Genomic DNA, 24,551 nt, shown 5'->3' with positions numbered 1-24,551 from the left:
TCACTGGTGTTAATCATTTAGTCCTCTTAGCATCTGTGCAAGGGGACATCACACCATTTCACAGATGAGGAGCCTGAGGCCCAGAAAGGTTAGGGACTTGCCCAAGGTGAGCCAGCTAGGAAGTGGCCAAGTGAGCTTAAAACCTGGGCAATCTGGCTATAGAAGCCATTCTCCTAACCATACTCCAAAACCAAAACCATACTGAACCTGTCAATGTGCAGGCCCTGGACATTACACTTTCAGATTCAGTCTTCATCTCAAGTACGTGTCTGGTACCTGAGATGAGGGGCAATGATCCCATCTGCCTCAGGAGAAAAGACAGTCTGTTTCTTTGCAAATGAAGCCTCAGTATTGCTATTAGATACCAGCTTCTCTCCCCCACAGTTCTTATCTCAACTTGGGAGCGAGCTGGAGAGTAATTTATTGAATTGTTTGGAAACTGTTATGAATTCTCCAACATGAAGAGGCTAGGGGAAAAAAGCCTAGTGTTTGGCATTGTATTCTAACAAAACCATTCAATCTATTTTTTCTATCACACGTTTTAAGTCCTCTTCTGGATACAGCCTTTTATCAGAGGGACCACTTGGCAAAAAAATGGATACTGTACATCTATCTCATCACCATGTCTTAAACACCCCATTTCAAATATGCACAGGGACAGATGGATAGACACACACACACACACACATACTTAGACACAGACATACATATGCCTACAAATAAACAGACACACACACAAGTACATAGATACACACACACACAGCTTGGTTAAAAGCCCACATTGATTGGGTCCTGGGCTAGTATTTTCGTTATCACTTAACAAGGCTTTGACAGATGAGTTTGCTAATGAGGCTGTCATACAACTGGAGAGGAACTGCATCTTCTATAAGCACTGAAAAACATTCTTCTCTCTTAAGAACAGAAGACAAGTTAGTGGTAAGGAGATTACTTTTTAAATAAATCCAAAGTTAGTTTTAAACATTTTACTGCCAAGATCCATTTCATGAAATAAAAATAGGTTCCTCCCCACCACCCAGAAAGCCTACCATAAGGGTAAACAGAGTAAGTTCAATTTTCCTGAGAACTGGTTTTTAAAAAATCACTGTATCACAAGTTGAGGCATCTGATTTCCTTGTGATAGGAAAGTAATTGCTCCCACATCCTCTCCCCACTCTGGCTACAGGCCAACATGTTCAAACAGAACAAAGCGGAAGAAATAAAAGACATGGTGTACTCGTGTCTAATCCTCCATGTGAATTGACTCGATGTGGCTTGCAGTAATGTAGTCCAGAAGTAGATGCAAAATTCAGGAAAAAAAAATCAGGTTTTCGAGACAGTGAAGCATGGCCACTACCAGCGAGTTCTGCCCTTTTGCCCTCACCAGATGGCTTAAAGCCAAAGCTGGCCGCTCCTTCACTGGCTAAAAAGGTTCAAAACGTGATTCTTCAATATCTTTAGAATGACTACAAGTTCTCTGATAAGGCATTTAAAGTCTGTCAGTTTTTATTCCCATCTTGCTTACTGCACAGTGGCCAAAATGACTGTCTCCCTTCCTCTCTTAGCAACAGATCCTGTACCCCTACCCTATTAGAGGCTACATTATCATCCCTCTTGCAGGTAGGCATGGCCAGACAGCTTAATTCTGTGCTTCAGAATGCCATGTAACTTAATGTTTGTTCTTGAAAAGGAAAAGACTTTCTTCCTCTTCCCAATGGCTATGCGAATGCACTCAGTCATGTCAAACTCTGCAACCCCATGGACTATAGCCCACCAGGCTCCTCCTCTGTCCATGGGATTCTCCAAGCAACAATACTGGAGTGGGTTACCATGCCCTCCTCCAAGAGATCTTCTCAACCCAGGGATCGTACCTCCATCTCTTGTGTTTCTTGCATTGGCACACAGGTTCTTTTTTTTTTTTTTAACTTTACAATATTGTATTAGTTTTGCCAAACATCAAAATGAATCCGCCACAGGTATACCCGTGCTCCCCATCCTGAACCTTCCTCCCTCCTCCCTCCCCATACCCTCCCTCTGGGTCGTCCCAGTGCACCAGCCCCAAGCATCCAGTATCGTGCATTGAACCTGGACTGGGGACTCATTTCAAACATGACATTATACATGTTTCAATGCCATTCTCCCAAATCTCCCCACCCTCTCCCTCTCCCTCTCCCACAGAGTCCATAAGACTGATCTATACATCAGTGTCTCTTTTGCTGTCTCGTACACAGGGTTATTGTTACCATCTTTCTAAATTCCATATATATGTGTTAGTATACTGTATTGGTGTTTTTCTTTCTGGCTTACTTCACTCTGTATAATAGGTTCCAGTTTCATCCACCTCATTAGAACTGATTCAAATGTATTCTTTTTAATGGCTGAGTAATACTCCATTGTGTATATGTATCACAGCTTTCTTATCCATTCATCTGCTGATGGTTCTTTACCACTAGTGCCACCTGGGAAGCCCTGGCAAACCAGATGTGACCACATGCACACAGACAACACTCTAAGAGATGCTGGAGCACAGAAATAAATGAAACCTGTGTCTAGAAGACATATTGCACAAAGCCAACTAACCTTTCTAGACACCCAGCTACACTTACACTGTCTCATGAAAGAGAAACAAACTTCGATTTAAGTCCCTGACTTTTTAAATCTCTGTTCCAATAGCTTGGCCTCTTCCTTAATGAATTCACTCATCTGGAACTACTTTCCCAACCAAGATAGAATTTTTCCAGCCTTCCCAACGTTCCCTCCTATCTCCATGTCTTTGCTCTTGGGGATACCTGCCCCTGATTGAGACATCCTCTTTCTGACCAAATGTATTCATCCTGCAAGGTCTATGTACTCTCCTCTCTCCCCTCTACAGATTCCTCCATTAACAGATCCCTCTTTCTTAGAGATTCTGTTGCCCTTCAAATCTGAAGCTTCGGCACTTGATCAGGTACTAACTGGAACGGGACCTAATTGTTTCATGGATACATCCCTTCACCTCTCCCTGGGAGGGGCAATGCAGTGTATTGTTATTGCTGTTCAGTCACTAAAGTGAAAGTGAAAGCATTAGTCACTCAGTCATGTCCGACTCTTTGCAACCCCATGGACTGTAACCCACCAGGCTCCTCTGTCCATGGGATTCTCCAGGCAAGAATACTGGCATGGGTTGTCATTTACTTCTCCAGGGGATCTTCCCAACCCAGGGATTGAACCTGGGTCTCCTGCATTGCAAGGGGACTCTTTTCCATTTGAGTCAGTTCAGTCACTAAGTTGTGTCCAGCTCTTTGCAACCCCATGGACGGCAACATGCCAGGCTTCTGTCCTTCACTGTCTCCCGGAGTTTGCTCAAATTCATGTCCATTGAGTCAGTGATACTATTTAACCATCTCATCCTCTGCTGCCCTCTTCTCCTTTTGCCTTCGATCTTTCCCACCATCAGGGTCTTTTCCAATGAGTCAGCTCTTTGCATCAGGTGGCCAAAGTATTGGAACTTCAGCTTCAGCATCAGTCCTTCCAATTAATAGGCAAGGTTGAATGCCTTTAGGATTGACTGGCTTGATCTCCCTATAGTCCAAAGAACTCTCAAGAGTCTTCTCCTACACCACAATTTGAAAGCATAAATTCTTCGAAACTCATTAGAAAAGCCTAAAATACCACATTTCCCCTCCCATGAAGACATGAAGGAATAGATCCTTCTGACAAGAATGAAGCACCCTAAAATATCTATTATAATGAAGATGCCCAAAGAATTTTACTTCATTTCCAGACAAGAAAGCTGTACGTGTTATTTTCCCCAAAACATGGTTATAGAACTGGCATACAATAGCAATTTTAATAAATGTTTTAAGCTGCAAATATCCCCAAATATTTTCTAGGCTTTTTCTGCCATAAGCAAACATGATGCTGACCATCTGCATAAAAGATAAGCTTCAGTCTTTCATGCTTAAAAAAAAATAAAAAAAGAATGCTATCTTTTGTTGAATCTTGACTCCCCAGATTTGACCTGGATTCTCTAGCTCTTCAAGCGGCTTGAACAGGGGCCATGGGGGACACAGGAGGAACTATTTGCTTCAGAGTCTGGCTGGAATATTAGACTCTTTCAGTCTGGCATTCAAGTAGCTGTGGTCACCTCTCAGGCCATCCAGAGGTAGACAGACATGCAGGCTCATTTCTTCCCTGTGCTACAGACAAGAGGACTCTCTCTCTCAGTCAGGAATGGGACAGCTCTCAAAACTCGTCTCCACTGGCTATCCAGGGTGTTTCAATTCAGCATTATAAAATAGACCAGGCTGGCCAATAAAAACATGCTTTAGGCCTGCCACAAAGGAGACTGGCTGGTGCCAGCTCAGTAGATGGAGCTGCCAGGGACATCCCAGCATGGGGTACTAAAACCAAGTCTCCAGGCTACCCCCCAAAAACCAAGTCTCCAGGGTACCCCCGCCTCCATTCACTTCCACTTTCATCCAGATTAACTCGTCATTAACAATTTCAAGAAATATTTATTGAGCTGAGTACCTACTATAGGCAAGTCATTTGAGTATACAGTAAGAAATAAGACAGAGCCTCAAGGTTGTCACAGTCCTGAAAGACGCAGAAATAAACAGATCTCAATATGATCTGAGAAGCACTATGCTAAAGGAAGTGCAAGAACCTGTGGATGTGGCTAGAGATGAGGACAGGCAGATAAGCTGGCAGCCATCTGACTACCAGGGGCCAGGTAGGTGTTACAGCCACCCTTTTTTTGTTCCTTACCTGGCAAGAAGGGTTGCCCAACCTCACCAGTACTGCAAGGGCAGCCAAAAGTAAAAGGGACATGAACTGACTGCAGCATGAATGAAATACCTTGTAAATGCCAAACAGGCAGAAGGCAAAACTCTCTGCTCAAAGGATTCTTTTTCCTAACTTTAAACTGCATATTTTGTAATGGGGTATAGCTAATTAACAATGTCACAGTAGTTTCAAGTGAACAGCAAAGGGACTCAGCCATACATATGCATGTATCCATTCTCCCCCCAAACTCCCCTCCCATCCTGGCTGGCATATAACATTGAGTAGAGTTCCATGTCTTATCTGTAGGTACTTGTTGGTTATCCATTTGAATATATCTGCTCAAAGCATCTTGATATCTACTTCACAGAGCATCAGATGAATCCCTTTCACCATCAAAATCAATAAGAGCTGAGACAAGGGACAGGCAGGGGAAGCATTTACTTCTGCATCAGAAGACCAAAATTAGATCAATTACATCGTTCAAGAGCCTAGTTTTCACGGTGAGAGGCACCACCTGTATAAATCAGTGATTGACAGAGACATCGAACATGCACATTGAGCACAGCAGTGAGCAAGTACAGAGGATCTCTCATTTTGGAATGAGGACTGATCTTATTCCTCCTCAAGACTTGTGAGGATTCAGATCTTCAGATCTTAGTCACATACTGTTTCCATCCTATTCTGCTTTTTACTTCCTCCATCATTGGGAAAGAGACAACATGGGATTTCAGAGATAAAATCTTAGAGATCATCTGGCCAGTCCCTCATCTACAGGTGAAGAATCTGGGGTCAGAGAAGGTAAGTGCCTTGCCCTGCTGGTTAGTGACAAAATCGGAATTAGAACTCAGGCCCTGAACATTCACTCAAGAGCTTGTTCCACTAATCCACTCTGAGCCCAGAAGCCTGGCACTAGACAAGTACTTATTTGGGAAAGATTATGTTTTGCTTAGAGACATTTTTCCTTTAATACTCCTCTCTCTGAGAATCTATGTCATGAAGACATAGCTATGAGGACAAAAGCTGTCCCTGTTTAAAAGCTTTCAGCCTGGCTTCCTAAGGGATGAAGGCTAAGGAGTGGATCTGCAAACACGAAAAAAAGAACGCACTGCCACCAAATACATGTTTCCTCCCAGGAAACAGGAAACATTCATGAGAGTGTATGTGTGTGTGTGTGTAGATGTGTATATACATGTATATGTTTTTACATGTATTTGTATCTGTGTGTGAATGCAACAGTGCTGTATATGTGCATATGTGTGTCTAAGAGTTGTGAACATGTGTGTGTGTGTGAAGGTCTCGTTGGTGAATTTGCATGTATTTGTCCATTTAGGTTACTGTAACAGACTACCATAGACTGGGTGGCTTATAAACAACAAAAATTTATTTTTCACAATTCTGGAGGCTAGAAGTACAAGATCAAGGTGCCGGTAGATTCACTGTCTGCTGTCAGCCTGTTTTCTGGTTCATAAATGACTGTCTTCTGGCTGTGTCCTCACATGGTAGCAGGGACAGTGACCTTCAGGTCTTTGTTACAAGGGTACTGATCCCATTCTCAACAGCTCCACCACTCCCCATGGCTTAATCACCTCTCAAAGACTCCATTTCCAAACAATACCACTGTGAGTAATAGGACTTAACATAAGAATTTGAGGGGCCCTAAAAGCATTTAGTCTATAGCAGTGTGCATATATATGTGATTACATGTTTGACTGTGTGTATATGTAATTGTGGGAAACCAGGGTTCAATCAATGGGTCAGGAAGATCCCCTGGAGGAGGAAATGGCAATCCATTCTGGTATTCTTGCCTGGAAAATCCCATGGACAGATAAGCCTGGCGGGCTACAGTCCATGGGCTCGCAAAGGGTCGGACACATCTGAGCAACTAAGCATGCATGCATATGTAAATATGTATATAGTTATGTATATATTCTTAACTCTATCATATAATCATGGAGGGCAGGAGAAGGAAATGGAAATAGGAATCTTTATTCTGCTGGTTTGGGCTGTGTTTACAAAACTACGAATCTGTCTCACTGGATACTTACTAGGGGATCACCTGCCTAGTAGCCCTTTTCAGTATTTGGTGGATGGAAAAAGTTACTGTACTAAAGTTCTAAAGAGCAAACAAAAGCCTGAAGAGACACACACATACACACAAACACACACATATATATAGATATAGATATATGAGAAGCTATGATTAGGATGGCATTTATTTAAAGAAATAACAAATGTCGATGAGGGTGTGGAGAAAGAGAACCCATGTACACTGTTGGTGAGAATGTTAATTGTTACAGTCATTATGAGAAACAGCATGACAGTTCCTCAAAAAAACTTGAGGTACTATATGATCCAGCGATCCCACTCCTAGGTTATACATGAGAAGGAACTGAAATCAGTATCTTGAAGAGACAGCTGCACCCCAAGTTCATTGAAGCATTATCCATAATAGCTGAGATATGCAAACAGCCTAAGCATCCACTGATGGGTGGATGGATAAAGAAGATGTGAAACAGATAGATAGATAGAAGGGAGTATCCTTCAGCCACGAGAAAGAAGGAATTGCTGTCATTCGTGAAAACATGAATCGACTTTGAGGACGATAGGCTAAGTAAGATAAGTCAGACAGAGGAAGACAAATACTAGTGTATGGTATTATTTACATGTGGAATCTAAAAAAACCTGAACTTGTGATGTTATAGCCACATGTTCTGGGAAACAAACTCACTCAGAAGGACAATGCAGATAGTGGAGTACAGTTTATTACACCGGCGGGCCCAAGGCAGAGTCTCCTCTTAGCCAAGGACCCCCACCAGCATTTGTGAAAATCTTTTATACCCCATGTGTACATGTCCGAAACCACCACCCCAAATTCCTTGAAACTTACATAAACAAAGGAAGGGTAAATACAATCACAATAACCCCATCATTCATGTGTTATGTGTCTAACAGCTAATAATCAATAAGTCTACAATTACATTCCAAACAGTTATAATAATCAATAAGCTTGTGGTTACACTCCAATAGATACAGAACGAATTTATGACCTGTCCGGAGGCAGGGGTGATTAGAGTATGTTTTCTCTTAGGCAATGAGTAACCTGGATATGAGCTTCAAGATTCCCCTGGCTAGAAGAGGTCTTATCCTTCTGTTGTGGTTTCCATAGACACTAAGCACAGAGTTCAGAGTCCATTGGAGAGGTGGCTGAGCATGATCAGCATGGACAGGCCTAAGATGGAGTCCAGCTCTGTCTGTTTCCTCCTTCAGTGAAAATAGAGAGTAGAATGTTGGTTACCACAGGCTGGGGGATGGGGAAGTTGGAAAGATTTGTTTTAGGGTACAAACTTGAAACCAACAGGTTAAAAAGCTCTGGAGATCTAATGCACAGCACAGTGACTACAGTCAACAATACTGTAATATATGAAACTTCAAAGTTGCTAAGAGACTAGATTTTAGTAGGTCTCAACACAAAAAAAGAAACAGTAATTATATGACTTGATAAAAGCATCAGCTAACACTATTGTAGTAATTGTATTGCAATATATAATGTACCAAACCAATACACTGTATTCCTCAAACTTACACAATGTTATATGCCAATTATAACTCAATGTGTTAAAACGCTGAACTATAAAAAGAAGAAGAAGAAGCAATGGTGAACAAATACTAGGTTTCACTTCTCTCCATTTTAGAAAGAAATCACACAAAAACTCATTGAGTTGAACAGTGGTATTTTACTTGTAAGGCTTACCTTTACTTGTAAGGTATTATACTTGAAAATGGTATTTTACTTGTTTGTATCTACGCATGATGACCAATTTAGGGAGGTGCCCACAAAGAGCGTGAGAGCTCATGCGATGTGGGCTACAAAGATTCAAGCAATAAACTCTGGCCCATGACCAGGCTGGCAATACCAATACTGCCCTCAGGAGGCACCCTACACTATCCCCTCACGAGGAAGCTTGAAAGGACACATCACCCCAGGACCTTCTGCTTTGGGCCCCCTCTAAAGCAGCAGTCCCTAGCCTTTTTTGGCACTAGGGATCATTTCTGTGCAAGACAAATTTTCCATGGACTGGGGTGGGGAGGATGATTTGGGGATGATTCAAGTGCATTACATTTATTGTGCCCTTTATTTCTATTATCATCATGTTACCTCTACCTTAAATCATCAGGCATTAGATCCCAGAGGTTGGGGACCATTGCTCTAAAGCATTAATGGGTTGTCTTCCTAAAGTACCAGAAAATGCCCCTTCACAAGCCCTTCTAAAAATTATTTTACCTTTTCTTATGTTTAATAAAAAGTGACATCTTTTCAATTGATACTTTTTTACATTCTGACACTGCGGTCTTCTTCACTAGACTCCACAGTCTTTTAGAGCAAAGACCATGTATTTCTTCCTCCATATCCCTAAAACCTATCATGGTGCACAGCATATGTTTAACTGAGTCGAGATACTACCTAATATATGTCTGAATACCACAGAAACAAGTTTTACCACAAAGGCAGAATGAAGATTTGTTCTTGAGGTGATGCAACAGTATTTAGAACATGACTCTGAAATCATTTAAGCCATGTCAGTGGCTTACCAAGGAGTATTGGGTCAAAGATTTGGGGAAGACTTCCCCAGGGCACCAGTGAATTCAGAGTCACAAGCAGTTGAAAGCAAGAAAAGTATATTCAAGTAGTCATTTCCTGCTGAACCAGACAAGCAGTTTGGCCTTGGGTAAGGGACTGAATCCTTTAGAAGGATCTCTAGCCTAGACAATCACCATCCTGAAGCCCACAGTAACCCACAATTTCCCTTGTGGGGACATGACCTTAACTGGATGAGAAAGGAAGCCAGTGATGTCTTTTGCTCAAATACACTAGTAATAAAGAATCCATCTGCCAACACAGGAGATACAAGAGATGTGGATTTGATCCCTGGGCTGGGAAGATCCCCTGGAGAAGGAAATGACAACCCCCTCCAGTATTCTTGCCTGGAGAATCCCATGGACAGAGGAGCCTGGCAGGCTACAGTTCAAGGGGCCTCAAAGAGTCATACATGACTGAGCTCACATGCTGAAGATTACACATAAAGAATTATTAAGTCAAAATTTTCTGCGCTGATGGAGGTGGAGGGCAGGGTCATTCTCCACTGGAAGTTTCTACTTTGAACAAAATAACATAAACTTTCACTGCATTTGTTTGGGTCCTATCTCTGTCTAGTTTGTACTTCTTGACCATTATCACTTGGATCACCTGCCTCCCAGAAACATGTTTCTATCAAAACACTTCAACTTTGGAGCATGTTTATTTGGAGCAAAAAAGTCATCTTATTCTCACACAACTGATCATTAGTTCTCCCAAACCCTGGCAAACATTAGAGCTATACAACAGCTAGTAGCTGAGTGTGCCTAAAAAAATGTTGAGAATACAGTAAATCCTCAGGCTTCCCCAGACAGAGATAATATAATAGAAAGAAAACTCTGGTATTTCACAGAGTTTTCTTCCAGGTAGTCATTTAGCCTTGCACTAACCTCTTCCCTGCTTAAACAGACAGGGTGGCAGAGGAGATGGCAATAGAGGGGACTGAAAACAGATTCCTAGGCAGGCAAACCTCACTTTCAGTCCCTCCTCTGTCATTTTCCTGCTGTATAATTCTGACCAAGTTACTGAACAAATCTGAGTTTTGGCTTTCCAATCAAAAAAGTAAGTTAAAAATATCAACTTCATAAGCTATTATAAAACTAGGTAGGATGTTACTTTTCAAGCACTTAGAGCTGACACTGGATAAACAATGGTTAGCATCAGTACCAGGATGTGTATGAGAATAGCCATTTCTAAGACCTATATATTTCAGCAGACCTTGGGGGAAATATCTCATCAAAGGGTTAGTGACAAAGATTACGATTCCAAGTCATCCTAACCATGGGATTGTAAAGAAAGACATAACTTCCCAAATATTTCAAACTTTCTTAAACAACAACAATGTTCCTGAAATAGGCATGCACAAAAGATGTCATATAATTCAGGGGTCACAGGCCTTCCCACCTCTGATGCTTACTCAACTGTGAAAGCTATTTAGTACCAAGCATCTTCTGGGGCTTGCTCATCTAAAAGGAGTATTTCACACAAACACACACACACAAACACACACACACATACACACACTTTAGTAGACAGTCCTCTTGGGGATATTTTTTCCTGTGAAAATCAAGTAGAATAGAATTAGCTTAAAGATCTCTACAGAGAATCAGAGAAGACACCACTCAAAATTGATTCTACATCCTATTGTATAGCACATGGAAACAAACACAAGTGTAGTACCTATGAACAAAAAATAAAATAAAACAGTCTATCAAAGATGACTAGATGATACATTACAGACTGCAACTTTACCACTAATTTCAAAACCCTCACACATTAACCAGTCCTATAAATGAATGAATGTATTTGTTAGGCACATATCAAGGAACGAAGAGTCTACTGACAACAAAGCTATTTTGGAGAAAGTCTGCCTCCCAACAGAAGTAAATGCATTTAAAACAGCTGTTGACCAGGCTCCTGCCTTTTAGTAAACCCTCTGAATTTTGTTTCTAGAAGTGCATCTATAAATGGCCTATAGCTGTCTCGTTTTATTAGTTCTTTACAATGCACGATATAAATTTCTCAAATAAAGCACCTGTAATGAAATTCCGCTGTGAGCCTGTTTGTGGTAGGCAGCGCTGCTTCCCAGACCTGTACAGCGGATTCCAGAAGACTACAGACAAGCCACCACCAAAGGCCCGACCCCACAAGAGCCCACTCCGCACACAGGGCTCCAATGGAACCAGAGCAGAAAACTCCGGGGTGTGCAACCAAGTCACAGATTCAGGGCTACAACTCTACAATGGTGTAGAGCCTTTCAAGAGCACTGCTGTGGGGGCCCCTTTGCCACAACACAATTAGGGACATGTGTGACACCTGGAAGCAATCAGATGTGCCCAGGTACACAGTAGAGTCCCATGGACAGAAATCTACACCAGGAAGGAAAGCAGTCACCTTTCTACCACATGCCCATGTGCTGGGTTGGGCCTGGAGGACAAGACTTTCCCTGAAAAGAGGAGGGATGTCTCAGGCGGCAGGTAGCCTTACCATGGTTCTCACTGGTTCAGTTTCACAACACGGTATACTTAGATAGCATACTTAATAGCCATTAAAGCACACAGGCTCTTTTTTATAATATTTTTATTTATTTGTCTGCACCAGGTCTTCGTTGAGGCCCAAGGGATCTTTAGTTGCGGCAGGTGAACTCCTAGTCACAACATGGAGGATCTAGTTCCCCAACCAGGGATCAAACCTGGGCCCCCTGTATTGGAAGCACTGAGTCTTAGCCACTGTACCACCAGGGAAGTCTCAAAAGAACTCAGGTTCTTGAAGTCAGTCCCACGTCAAGTGAATTTTGATGCTGGCCCTTGTTAGCTCTACAACTGGGGCAAGTGATGGAAACATTCTGAGCCTTCATTTCCTCAACTGCAAAATAAAGATACTGATATCCACCTCACTAGATGCTGCAGTAAAGGAGCTAACTTATGTAGAAACTCCCATTTTGTCTCTGTCTTATCAGTAGATACTCAATATTCGGTCCACTTTTAAAGCGAGTCATGTGACAACGTGGAAAATATATTAAGTTCAAAAAGCAAAACATTAATATAAACACAGCTTTGTGCCATGCAGCAAACAAATATACAAAACAGAGTAGGAGGAAATGTACTAGAACCGTAACCATTCTATATTTGCACTGGAGGGATTATGAGTTCAGTTTCTCTCTTCTCCCAAATTTTCTTTGAAGAAGAAAATGTTACTTTTATAATGGCAAAATTTTATTGTTTTAGTAGAAGTGTTAGTTGTTCAGTCGTGTCTGACCCTTAGCAACCCTGTGGATTGTAGCCCACCAGGGTCCTCCATCCATGGAATTCTCCAGGCAAGAACACTGGAGTAGGTTGCCATTCCCTTCTCCAGGGGGATCTTCCCGACCCAGGAACTGATCTCAGGTCTTCTGCATTACAGGCAGATTCCTTACTATTTGAGCTACCAGGTAAAAGTTATTTATTAAGACTCAGAGTTTCTTTAAAGAGACAGTGTTTCTGAAGCAGGGTGGTTTTTATGACATGAACACAGACCAGTATTTCCTCAAGGCAGCCAGTAGAATACTAATCACAGCCAGAGTTCAGTGGCCACACCTCATCGTCAGAAGCACACCAACAAGAGTCAGGGGAGTATTCCTGAAGAGGTCATGGTCGCTGGCTGCACCCACTAACAAAGAGGAAGCCCAGGGCCTCTCCAGATACTGGGGACAGCATGAACCCCCTCTGGGTGTCCTTCTGGAAGCCACCTTAGAATAGGACTCCTCTCAACAACAAGCACTGGAAGCTGCTCAACAAGCTGAGGCCAGGGGCTGGCCTTGAGACCACAGTGCTTGCTAGGTTTGTGGAACTAAGGTGGCCTCAACGCCCACATACCCACACATCTGCTGACTGCAGCCTGTGGCAGCCGGAGACCACACTGGGGTGCCAGTCTCTGGGATTCTTGACCTGCAAGCTGCCTGAAGCCACTGCCCAATGTAAATGCTTTGGACTGAAGCCTCTCACTGCTGTTGGACTCTAGTGAAAATGAACTCTCTCACCATCGAAGGGCCTTATGTGACCCTGAGGCCAGATGTGACTCTCCTCACTTGGATTTCTACCAATTTATCATCCCAAACCAAGCCAAGCCAGGACCTCGAGGGATTCATGGACTCCATGAGCAGGTAGCCACCATGAGGGCATGAACAGAGTGGCCTGCAGGGATGCCCTGGCCCCTCCCCTAGCCACCCAGGGACCAGCTCTGAAGCCATGGACTGATTGAACAATGGTTCTGCCAAACTGAAAGCTGATGGAGTCCCCTGGGCTGTTGGTGGGGGGAGCGGGTCACAGAATACCACAGTACTGGGATTCCCTGGCAGCATCTGGAACTCCCAACCCCTCTCCACAGGTGATGCTATAGGACATGCCAAGTTTGTACAGGAAATAACTTCATTGCCTGGACTGAATGACGGGTTGAAAGGACTGAAGGGAACAGCAAGAGCAATGGGTTCCTGAGGAAGTACTGGCCCCTGGGTTAGGACAGACAGCCTGGGTGGCCATCCCCAGACACTCCATGCTTCAAGCGACAAAAGGAGCGTCTCCGGCCTTGGGAGGTATGGGGATTGGGGCACTGACCTCTCTCTTCCTTCCCAAGACCCATGGTGATGCCTAGATTGACAACACCCTCATCCTGCTATGGCCAAGGAATATGCCTTGAAACAAAGTGTATCTGCCACCAAAGACTGAGGGCTGTATTGCTTCAGTCTCCCACCTTGGTAGCCTGGCCGATACTTAAGACATGGAACATCAATGGATCTGTCCTCTGCGTGACTCTGCTGATACGAGTTCAGATGCAGGATGACTCCACTGTCCTCTGTTAATGGCACCTGTAACACAATTAGAAAGGACTCTGCAGGGAGTCAGGTGTTGCTGACTCATACAGGCAATCTGGGCAGAAGGATAAGTTGTCTCTTCAAGCCACAAGCTGGCAACAGCAGGCAGAGACAAGGTATAACTGCATTAGTCAATGACATACAACCACCACTCCCTAGTGTGAGTCACTGGCTCTCACTCGAGATATGCTTCTTTGTGGTCCTTGATGGGCTGTGGCCTTTCCCCGGAGAAGTCTTGTTGCCTCAGGGTCTTAGACCTACCATCTGGGTGCGTAACTGCATACAGGTTAGAGGGTCCCCACTCTGTTGGCCCATTGAAGGGTGGCAGGTGACATCCTTCCCAAGGGGAAGACTGACAGTTGGTTCCACTCAACTGTCTGAAATTAAATACCAGGATAGCACACGGGCCCTAGAAATGATGATACCCACCCTCTACTTGACCATGGCAGAAATGGCTAACTCCACCATCCAGGCCATTCAGGACCAACAGGGCTCACTGAACTCACCAGCCGAGCTGCTGATGCGTAACCAGATCACTGTGGGGTTACCTGCTCGCAGAACAGTGTGTTCTAGCCAACACCTCCTGCTGCATGTACATCAACAATTTGGGGAAATTAAAGAATTATGTGGAGAAAAATCACGCCAAGGCAGAACAGTTATCATCAGTAAATCCAGTTTCCTTTACACTCACTTTGACCTTTCCAGCTAGCTAAACTCTAACATCTGGGCTCTTGGCTGAGTGTCATACTCCCAAGAAAGTCTGACCTCTTCAGAAGGTCCTGTTAGTGGCCCTGACCACCTGCTGTTTCCACTGGGCAGGCGCTGTGGGGCTCTGTGGGGCATGAACCACACAGAATATCTCTCTGCCTCATGCGCAGGGTGGCCAATGGTCCTGCTGAGTGTGACCAGCTTTGCTTTTCCTAGCATCACGCTGAGGGCAGGGGGTGGACTGTTGGGGTAGCAGCCACTACATGACCTGCATCCTCTCCCCAGGATTGCCAGTGGGTGCTTTGGGCCTGGAACATTCCCTTATATGGAGGCCAGGTGCCAAGCTGCTACTTGGCCTGACACTCTTCCTCATTAGGAGAAATCGTCCCGTGTTCCAGGAGGCAGTGAACTTCCTTGTAATGCCTAAGCATGTGTTTTATTCGGCACTTGGTGAGCCCCACCAGTATATTTGCCCTCTGCCCTCTCCACAGGAAGAGAAGGGGGTCTTCAACTTCAGCGGGGTATATGCAGTCCAGCCCATGTGTCAGTTATCAGGAGTGACCCGCTGGCCATGAGAGACAAGGACACACCACAGATGCCGATCCTGCCGCATCACTTCTCCCTTCTAAGTAAAGCACTGTTCCAACCAGCACTTTGTGCGTTAAGTCCTCCTTGGAAACTTGGAGCGCAAAGGTGCTGCTGTGAGCTAAGGTCTGTGGTTGGCATTGTCATGCTCTTTGCCATCATCCATGTGGTAAGACTCCTCATCTGGTGCTTGTAGCTGGATCTTCCCGTCCTACACATAGCAATGTCAAGTAGCAACACCTGCTATGTGGAAACAAAGCTGGTTAAGGAAAAAGATAGATATGGGGTGAATTACAAAAGACAAAGTTGACTCATACAGGACCTTAAAGATGTGATCAAGACTATGGATGTTCTAAGGTAATGGGAACAGCTGGAAGGTGTGCCCACAGGTCACCTACCTTGTGTGGAGAACCCCAGACACACAATCCATGGCTCATAACACTAACAGGAGGCTGCCTCCCCAAATGAGCAGACAGCCCTTTCATCACTGAAATCTCAGAAGACAGAGACCACCGACACATTACCAAGCGCCCTTGTGGTATCTTTATTCTAACCTCTTGATGCTACTGAAAATAATAATACCTTCCTCAGCACCATGGTGAAGAATGAATAAGATAATCCACATAAAATGGTGAAAACACTACAAGCCATAAGAATCTCATAAATGTTTATTATTTCAACACACAGTAAAACATGAGAACAGAAAAGCTCACTTAACACACAAAGTTTATTATAAATAAATACAGACTCTTGATTTTATTTCCATTTCAGATTTGCAATAAAGTCTACATACTTTATTTGAATAACATACTACCTGCCACAGCCCCTTTCATTGCTGTCTTAGTCAGTTTGGGCTGCTAAAAAAAAATAACATAGACTGGTGGTTTAAATAAACATTTATTTCTCACAGTTCGGGAAGTTGGAAAATCCAGGATCAAGGTGCTGCAGATCCGTTGTCTGGTGTATAGAGAGCCACTTTCTTGATGGATCCTCACATGGCCAAGAGAAAAAGGAGAGAGACAGACAGAAACAGGGATGAGGACAGAGACAAAGGACAGAGAGAGACAGAGAGATAAAGACAGAAACAGAGACAGACAGAGGGGATGCACGCTCTCCCCATCTCTTCTTATAAGGGTACTAATCTAATCACGAAGGTTCTACCCTCATGATCTCATTACTTCCCAGAGGCTCCATGCCCACATACCATCAGACTGAAGACTAGGGTTTCAGCATGTGAACTTTGGAGGGCACACAAACACACAGCCCATAACAGATACTATGTACCCCTTCACCACCGTCTGTTATTAAGAGAGTAGAAAATTCATATTTTTTAGCCAAGCAGATACAGTATCACTCTGCCGCCAATAGAAATATTACTAATGGCCTGGGGCCCCCATGATGGCTTCTCATGTTGATTAAAGCCCAAGTCCCAGGGACATTCTTCCTCAGAGGGAGTTGTTTGGGCCTTCCATGACGCATGGGTTCCTGGAACACCAGCTTCCTTGTTTACACATCCACCCACATCTTTGAGGACATGCATTTTATGAAGCTAATTACCATGAGCACACAAAAATCTTAAAGATGATTCCAGAAATCTTATTTCCTGCCTCAAAACTTTCCTTTTAAAAACATCACTGAAGACCTGGGAAACTCTGGATTTTGTTTTAACCACTGTCTTACATGTCTTTGAGTTTTCGAAACAAAAGATATATACATATAGATAGATAGATATAGATATAGAAATATATATATCTATATATATATATCTTTTATATATATATAGTTTACTGAAGGCATGAAGGTTACAAAGGCTCCTGGACTCAAGAAGGCTGAAAGAAGACATTTATCAAAGATCCTGGCTGAAGTTGTTTAGAACTACTATTTGAATGTCCACTATATGCTAGGTACTTATTACAGTATGTATACTGTCCTTGGAGAAGGCAATGGCACCCCACTCCAGTACTCTTGCCTGGAAAATCCCATGGACGGAGGAGCCTGGTGGGCTGCAGTCCATGGGGTCTCTAAGAGTTGGACACGACTGAGCGACTTCACTTTCACTTTTCACTTTCATGCATTGGAGAAGGAAATGGCAACCCACTCCAGTGTTCTTGCCTGGAGAATCCCAGGGACAGGCGAGCCTGGTGGGCTGCCGTCTATGGGGTTGCACAGAGTCGGACACGACTGAAGCGACGTAGCAGCAGCAGCAGCATACTGTCCTTAATGTTAACATGGCATGGTAGATATTATCCTTGTATTACAGACAAATTAATGGAAATGCAGAGCAGTGATATAATGTGCTCAAAATAAAGATGGAGCAGGGTTTCTAACATGGTTCTGACTCCAAGGCCAACACTCTGTCTTCTGTTAGATGCTGCTTCTCAGAGCAACAGAACTGCACCCTTTATATGAGCAAGGAGATGCTCACTTGATTAGGAAAAAACATACTTCATCATGAAACATATTCACTTACGTCTGTAAGAGATATTCACTGCTCACGAAAGGGTCAAGGGTGGGGTGGGGAGTGGAATGAAAGAAGAAAGACTTTTCCCTTAAGGATGTCACTACCAAGTTTCATGGCTAGTAATTAAGTCCATTTGAAACACGGGCCTAAGGTTAATGAGTGAGTGAGAGAAAGAGGGAAAGAAATGTAGAGGAAAAGCATAAAAACGACACTAAAGAGGGCACAGAGAGGCAAAGTATTAAGAAAATAGAAGGCTTTGTGTGTTCTGTTTTTCTTGAAATATTAGAAGTAACTTCCTTATCAGCAAGACTCTTGAGACAGACTCTGAAAACATCTTTCAAGGCAAAGAAATGAGGCCCTTTACTATTTGGGGAGGGTTTCTATATTAACTTAAGTCTTGCAAATCCAATAAGATTTCCCAACAAAATCCCAGGAGATCTCGCTGTCTGCAACGCCAGGAGGAAGATTTACAGTAACTGAATACGGCTCTTCAGCAGGGCCCACTCAATTGGTTCCATCTATCTAAATAAGACTCTAACACAGAAACTGGAAATTAGAGTAGGAGACGGGGGTGGTGGGCACCACCACCTTCACAAGGGAACAAGTCACACCCTGACTGGTACTTAAAAATATATCAGGAGGAAGAAGATCTTGCTGTTAAAGAGAAGGCATAGAAACGAAAAGGAGTCACCCCCAGACCTGCAAAAGCTGAGATAATGCCAGGAGCAGTCCACAACAAAGATTCTTAATCCAGCTACAAAGGAGTCTGCTGTCTGCTGATGGGAAACACATGCTTTTTTGTACAGAGAAACCCACTTCTGATCTTCTGAATGTGTTCTAGGTACTGAAACAAGATGACAAAAGAAGCTTTATGGCTCCTTCCAGATGGACCACAGAGTCTCGCACTGCAAGTTGGAAGGGGTTCAGTGTGAAGCTGAGTCCCAAACCACCACACATATTCTGATCACCAGCACTCACTGTTTCATCATTCTGCTGTGTCCAGACCTAAACCTTGTCAAATCCTCAGACCTTGTGGAAGTTGTGAGCAACTTGGTGGGATTCAGTGCAGACGCCGTGCAAACACAGCCCAGAAGCACAGTGAGAGGCCACCTGTGTCTTCCTGCAGAGGAACGAAGTGAGAACGAATCGGACACTAAATGTTTATTTAACTTAGAGAACATCTCTAAATCACATCTTCAAGGAGACGTGAAATACACTGTTAGGTGAGAAACAAAGCCCATCTTGTATGTTTCATGTTGTGTAACTATCTCCATCTCACACTTGGCCATTGTTGCTTGAAACTGTCTGGAAGTTAAATACACCTTCCCAGGAGTGCCAGGTAAATGCTGCACAGACAGAAGAGAAGAGCTCCCACGGGGATCTTGTCTCATGTACATTTCAATCATAAAGTGTTTCAAGTTTGCCAATGGGTCTTAGGAAGCTCAGGTAAGAGCAAAACAGGTAAATGAAGGTCCCAGATACATACGGACACAAATAAAAATTATTCTGAATCATTAAATGTGAACTCTTTCACCCACCAGATCTTTCACCAGTATGTGCCAGTTCCCTGGTGACTCAGAAGGTAAAGAATCTGCCTGCAATGCAGGAGACCCAAGTTCAATCCTTGGGTCAGGAAGATGCCCTGGAGAAGGGAATGGCAACCCCCTCTGATGGAGCGACTGAACTTTCACTTTACTTCACAAATGATCGCTAGGATTCTGTGCCTCCTCACGATCCAGTCACTAAACAGTGAACAGCTAGCTGGTGGAGCAGAAGCCAGTCTAGCATTGCTGGCCAGCCAGCACTGTTCTGAGTGGCTGTGCTCATACCCCACCCACAGGCAAGGAGCCAAGGGATGTGAGTCCGACTTCCACTTCCTGTCCAATGTTATGCACGCGTGCATGTTCAGTCACTTCAGTCATGTCTGACCCTTTGCGACCCCATAGACTGAAGCTCACCAGGCTCCTCTGTCTATGCGATTCTCCAGGCAAGAATATTAGAGTGGGTTACCATGCCTTCCTCCAGGGGATCTTCCCAACCCAGGGATCAAACCTGCATCTCCTGCAGTGTAGGCAGATTCTTTACTCACGGATCCACTTGGGAAGTTCATCCAATGTTATAACCACCTCCAATAGTTGAATTAGCTATTCATTTACTCCATGAAGATTTACTGAAGTTCCTGGCATGAGTTAGACACTGCACAGGCCCTTGTGATACAGATAAACAAGAAAGAAAGACTCCCTGATCTCCTGGATTCATAGACTAAAGGGCACAGAAAGACAATTAAACCAACAGTTATGGCCCAGCAGCATCATCAGAACAGTGGTAGAGGAAGCCTGGAGCACAGTGGGAATGCTTAACCTAAACTGAGAAAGCCAGCAAGGGAAGGGAGGGAGTCCTGTGAGGCATAAAGTCTGGTTTGGATAGTGGATAGGGAATGGGGCTGGTGGGGAGAAAGCCAAGAGATGAGGCTGGAAAGGCTAGCAGAATCCAGAAAACACAGGTCCTTGTAGGCCACATAAAGGAATATGGACTTGATCCTAAAAGCAAGGACTTTTATGTCCTACAAAGATCATATTGGTTGTACTGAAGAGAAGGACCTGGAGGGAAGCAAGACTAGAGGCAAAGAGGAAGGAAGTGGGGAAACTAAGGCACACAGAGATAGAAAGAAAACAGTGTCCTGAGCTATGGCAGTAGCAGAGAATGTGGTGAGAAGAGCATGGACTCAAAAAGATTTAGCAGAACTGATGGAGCCTGGGTATTGACTAGACATAGAGATGTAAGAGACAGGCACCAAAGATGTTATTGCTTGGGTACCTGCCTTGGAGAAATGGATGGATGTTACCATGACTCCTAAGACTTGAAGACAAAATGGGACAGAAACTAACATGGGACAAAGAGTCAGAGTCCCACTGAGGACATGCTGAGCTTTGAGGGACCTGCAGGGCAACTCAACGCAGTCATCTATCCAGCAGCTGAATTAATGATATCAGGAGAGGAGTTGGGGCAGAAGACACAAATTTGTATATCACCAGTCTGAAGATGGTAAATGAAGCCAGGAACACGGACAGAATCATCCAAGGGAAGTATAAAGTGAGAAGGGAAGGGAAGAGAAAGAAGGCTGAGGTCAGAACTGCGAAATGGCTCACAGTTAGGGCTGGCAGATTGAGAACAGTCTGCTGAGAAGCCCAGAGAAAGGCCTGAGGATGGTAGAAATGAGGCCAAGTGTCAACCAGCAGCCACCTGGCGATCAACAGTCCCAGTGCCTAATACCCGAACAGGATTTAATCAGTGGGTCCAGGACCACAAAGGCAAAGGGCGAGGAGAGGATGGGGAATTTTTAATTCACTTGATCTTCTGCTCCAAGAATGGATTACAGCAGACAGAAATCTCATTAGGCTGAGAGGGATTGTCCCATAAAAGTATACTGCAAACCACAAATGTAGGCCACATTTATAATTTTAAATTTCCTTACAGTTACATTCAAAGAGTAAAAAATAAATAGGAAATAAACTTTAGTTTCATCTGCAGGGTAAGTCACTTCAGTCATGTCTGACTCTTGTCGACCCTATGGACTGTAGCCCTCCAGGCTCCTCTGGCCATGGGATTCTCTGGGCAAGAATATTGGAATGGGTTGCCATGCCCTCCTTCAGGGGATCTTTCCAACCCAGGGATCAAACCTGCATCTTACATCTCCTGTATTTGCAGGCAAGTTCTCTACCACTAGCACTACCTGGGATACCCTTGAGTATCAGACTTTAATATAATAAAGCAAAATATTATCATTCACTAAGGAATCAATATAAAAATTCTTAATCAGGTATTGTACATTCTTTTTTTTTTTGTGGCATGGAGCCTTTGTAATCTACTGTGTATCTTACCCTTAGAGGAGATCTTACTTGGACTAGCCACATTCCAAGTGCTGCTCAGGAGCCACATGTAGCTAGCAGCTGCCACCTGGACAATGTAGATTTGTGGTTTACACACAAACATTTTACCTTTCTCCACATTTTATTTAAACAAATAAAAATTGAAGAAGGGTATGATCAACAGGAGCTTTCTGAAAAGCCTAGGTGGCAAGCAGGATATCAAATCCAGAGGAGGGAGAATAGGAACAATTAAGGAGCATTTTTTATAACACTGTCACAAAAGGAAAAGACGCTGGGGACAGGCTGACCTCGTGCTTGATGCTGAACAGTGCAGCAGACAGCTGCTGTAAAATGCAGGTCAGAGCTGGTTCCCTGCTAGGAATAAGCCAATACAGCTTTTTAATACACAGTACATGAAGTACTGCATGTCACCATCCGGGGACATGCTACATTATGCAAGGTCAGGTGTGGGGGACTGCACCCAACCCCTCCCTGGCCAGTCAATGTCATCTAACCAGATTTCCAGCTGGAGCTTCTCAAAATTGTTTAGTCGCCTCTTCACATCACCTTGAAAGGGTGCATGTGATTTCTTCATCACAGGGACACCAATAGGACTCAGCTCGGGCTCTCCTCCCACCGCAAGCTCATCGTCAGTGAGACGGGCCCCCCAAAAGGAAGGGCAGATGGAGGTGAATCGAACTGCCCAGCTCAGGACCTCCTGGCACTCCGGCAATCACGTCAGGAGCCCAGCTCAATTTGCTGGCCTCACTTCTCCAGCTTTTGAGGCCTCATAGCTGCACCTGAAACTAAGCATTCTTTTTCTCTTTGGATAACTCCAACAAAAGTTGTTGCTTAGAAATCTCACCCCTGGGGGTGAGGAAAGAGGAAAGAGTAAAGAGGAAAAGCCTGATACTTAAACCTAGGAAATGGAAGCAGAACCATGCCTATCCTGCCGGCCTTGTGTCTCATATGCCCTTATTTTCCCCACCTCCTATTGTATACTTTAATAATAACACACAGTTGGTGGGCCCCCTCCCTCTCACGCACATACACGCACCTCCCCCCACCACACACACACACACCCTTAAGAGGAGAGGCAGAATATTGTTTGTGTAGTTAATAGATTAGGCTTTGAAGAAAAATCCAAATTTCACTGCTGACATTTGCTAGCTGTGTCACCTTTGGCAAATGAGCTCTACAACTGAGTTTTCTTATCTGAAAAATGGGGAGAATAACCATACCAACCTCACAGAGGTGTGTGAGGATTAACATGAGGTAATGTACTGAATAAGTGTAATAGGAAATAAAATGAGTAGCACTGGCCCTAAAACGTGCTAAGAAGAATAAGTGATCACTATCACTTATTAACCACTAAGTAAATAAGTAAGTAAATGTTAGTTGCTCAGTCATTCCTGACTCTTTGTGATTAACCACTGTTGCTGCTGCTGCTAAGTTGTGTCAGTCGTGTCCGACTCTCTGCGACCCCATAGACGGCAGCCCACCAGGCTCCCCCATCCCTGGGATTCTCCAGGCAAGAACACTGGAGTGGGTTGCCATTTCCTTCTCCAATGCATGAAAGTGAAAAGTGCAAGTGAAGTCACTTCAGGTGTGTAATACTACCATACTACCATAAGTGGTAGCTATGATTACTGTTCTTAAAATCCCTGCTCCTTTCCTCAAAGCTTACCTCAGCTATTATCTCTTTCTGCTGGCTTTTTCTGTCAATGCCACTCTACCAAACCCTTTAGTGCCACAAGTAAACACACACTCACAGGACTTCCCTGGCGGCATCCTGGACAAGACTCCATCTGCCAATGCAAGGGACATGGGTTCTATCCTTAGTCCAGGAAGACTGCACATGCCATGGAGCAACTAAGCCCAAGAGCCACAACTACTGAGCCCGTGTGCCGAGACTACTGAAGCCCACACACCTAGGGCCTGTGCTCCACATGAGAAGCCACAACTACTGAGCCTGTGTGCCGAGACTACTGAAGCCCACACACCTAGGGCCTGTGCTCCACAAGAGGAGCCACTGCAATGAGAAGCCCAAGCAATAAAGAGCTAGGCCCCACTCACCGCAACTAGAGAAAACCCACACAAAGCAGCGAAGACCCAGCACGGCCAAAAATAAATAAATACATATGCAACCTAGACAGTATATTAAAAAGCAGAGACATTACTTTGTCAACAAAGGTCCGTCTAGTCAAGGCTATGGTTTTTCATAGTCAGGTATGGGTGTGAGAGTTGGACTATAAAGAAAGCTGAGCACCGAAGAATTGGTGCTTTTGAACTGTGGTATTGCAGAAGACTCTAGAGAGTCCCTTGGACTGCAAGGAGATCCAACCAGTCCATCCTAAAGGAGATCAGTCCTGGGTGTTCATTGGAAGGACTGATGCTGAAGCTGAAACTCCAATACTTTGGCCACCTGATGTGAAGAGCTGACTCATCTGAAAAGACCCTGAGGCTGGGAAAGATTGAGGGCAGGAGGAGAAGGGGACAACAGAGGATGAGATGGTTGGATGGCATCACCAACTCAATGGACAGGAGTTTGGGTAGACTCCGGGAGTTGGTGATGGACAGGGAGGCCTGGCATGCTGCGGTTCATGGTGTTGCAAAGAGTCGGACACGACTGAGCAACTGAACTGAACTGAAGCACACTCACACTCACTCAGATTTGATGCC

At 44.1% G+C, this 24,551-nt stretch overlaps 1 protein-coding gene and 1 long non-coding RNA gene across 3 annotated transcripts in view; both read right to left on the bottom strand.

The window, feature by feature from the left end:
- The window catches only part of ST6GALNAC3 (ST6 N-acetylgalactosaminide alpha-2,6-sialyltransferase 3), a 628,960-nt gene that overhangs the window by 556,759 nt on the left and 47,650 nt on the right, over positions 1-24,551 (bottom strand). The gene's annotated exons all lie outside the window — the stretch shown is intronic.
- LOC147375631 (uncharacterized) lies at positions 7,511-15,227 on the bottom strand. Its single transcript, XR_015161576.1, has 2 exons — positions 14,126-15,227; positions 7,511-8,025 (listed from the first exon to the last, which is right to left on the bottom strand). It is a non-coding gene; the product is annotated as an uncharacterized LOC147375631 (long non-coding RNA).

The sequence above is a fragment of the Bos grunniens genome, chromosome 3, assembly GCF_055505025.1.
Source record: "Bos grunniens cultivar Pamir isolate PY7600 chromosome 3, Bosgru_T2T1.0, whole genome shotgun sequence".
NCBI classification, from domain to species: domain Eukaryota; kingdom Metazoa; phylum Chordata; class Mammalia; order Artiodactyla; family Bovidae; genus Bos; species Bos grunniens.
The sequence above is the reverse complement of the archived record's forward strand: the minus strand, read 5'-3'. Positions and strand labels throughout refer to the sequence as shown.